Genomic DNA, 2,034 nt, shown 5'->3' on the forward strand with positions numbered 1-2,034 from the left:
AGAAAAAGAAGAAGCGGGAGCGTTTACTTCCACATTTTTGATTATCTCCATTAATTTAACTATCGGCATATTTATATTCAAATTTTAATATACGAACAGTATGGTCTATAATGTAGAACTGTACTTTTAGGTAGGCTATATTAAACTTCTACTGCAGATGTCTCAGTTCCACTACGTGTCGCGATTCTCTTCGTCAACAGGTCAAAACTTCGGCCGCGGGGGGGGGGAGCTTTTTCTTCCTTTTCATCCACTCACTGTCGCCGTTACTAAAAATCCCAAGCACCATTCAGCAGAGACGTATTCACCGTGGCTCCGATCATCATGTCATGTTAACCACTCAGCACTTACAACGCCCGGTCATTTTTTCTACCATCGAAGCAACTCAACACACGGCCGGCGCTCAGATCCATCCGGATCAGGATCACATTCCTCCTCTCCGCCAGATAACACCCCCTCTCCGCCTGTCTTGTCCCAATCCCGTTATCCTCACATGTACTGTACCATCGCTTAAAAAAAAAACCCACCCCACCACCAAAGAGCACGCAGCTCCAGCTCCCGGGGCTAATCATTCATTCCAGCAGCATGTGGCGTTGTGGATCGGTCGGCAGAGGCAGAGGCAGAGGCAGAGGTAGTAGTACGTCTCGAGATCCTCGCAGCCAACGCGCCCTTGGACTAATTAAACAAAACCAGGCTAGCAGTTGTTGCACGAGGGGTAAGTTTACCGTCAATACAATACAACACAATACCGGATTGCTTAGGGTCCTCTCCTCTCCTCTGGCTATTATTTGTTTTGTTCTCGCAGAATCTGTAAGCAAAGCCACAGCCCACAGGTGGTCCCGCCAATCAGACGGTCAGAGGCCCACCAGCCAGCTCGTGCCACCTGCACAAATCTCATTCCTGCGCTCGCGCGCACAGCACAGCGCAGCGCAGAATATGGCGGGTTTTTTTTAAGAGGAGCTCTGCAATTATCAGGAGGAGCCGAGTAGCAGTAGTATTAGAATAATCCGAGGGCCGGATTCCCTATCGCTCTCGGGATGATTAACCTGGTGGCAAGTGGTTGGGGCTTAGGGAGAGAGCCTGTCTAACTGGTTTGTTTAATTATTAGAGTGTGCGCGAGCCGACAGCGGTCTCGGAAAGCTGAGTGCTTGTCCGGGCGTCCGTGGCTCCATTGCCAACTTGCCATCGCGCCTGCAGCTTTCGCGCACAAGGCGCCCTTGCCCCTTGCCCCGCCGCGGCCATGGGGTCGCCGGTGAATGGTCGCTAGTGGCACGACGAGAGGAAGAGGAGACCACCAAAAAAAGGTAAGTTAATCAAGATGGTTGCTTGCAAAGTTGTTTGTTTTCAAACAATATGTATCTCCTAATATATTTTTTAGAGCGATATATGTGTTATATTAAATAAACCATGAAGAACGAAAGAAAAGAAATAAAATGTCAATCTAACCTACAGTACTATGCCTTATGGCTTGTTGCAAGCTAAAGGAAATGGGTATCTGCATGGACAGCCTCTCCAGCTTGTTCCGTCTCGTCAATCGTCATGGCGGCACTAGCTACTCTGCTGGAAAAGCATTGGACAAGTTACAGGTGGAGGGATACTGCCATTTTTCATTGGTTCCTTCGGTAACCATCGGCAATATTTCAATGGCAAATACGAGTTGATGCTTTAGTCTTGTAAAGAAAATAATACCAAAACCTTTTACTAATTGAAAAATTGGTGTTTGATGAATATCAGAGATATTAAAACGTCACCCGATTTGGAGCTCTATCCGCGTTCCGCGGGTTGTCAGCCATCGCGATGCCGACGCGTGGCCGCGTCCTCGGGCCCGAGATTTTAATTCACTCTGCTTGAGCCGTGCGTTGCGTCCGTTGTTCTCCCCGCTCCTCTCTTCTCCCCACCGCGCCCTCGTCCTCCCCGGCAGTCGCCGCCTCCACCCCGCCATCTTCCTTCTCGGGCTGCCCCACAAATTTCTCCTCGCACCTGCGTCTCCTCACACCCCACAGACGTCATGCCACTGGCGTAGGCGCCGCCTCCACC

At 50.0% G+C, this 2,034-nt stretch overlaps 1 long non-coding RNA gene across 1 annotated transcript; it reads left to right on the forward strand.

The window, feature by feature from the left end:
• The first annotated feature begins 844 nt into the window (after window positions 1-844).
• Window positions 845-1,747, forward strand: LOC109943785 (uncharacterized). Its single transcript, XR_002266867.2, has 2 exons — window positions 845-1,301; window positions 1,505-1,747. It is a non-coding gene; the product is annotated as an uncharacterized lncRNA (long non-coding RNA).
• Window positions 1,748-2,034: the final 287 nt, after the last annotated feature.

Source organism: Zea mays, chromosome 1 (assembly GCF_902167145.1).
Source record: "Zea mays cultivar B73 chromosome 1, Zm-B73-REFERENCE-NAM-5.0, whole genome shotgun sequence".
Lineage (NCBI taxonomy): Eukaryota > Viridiplantae > Streptophyta > Magnoliopsida > Poales > Poaceae > Zea > Zea mays.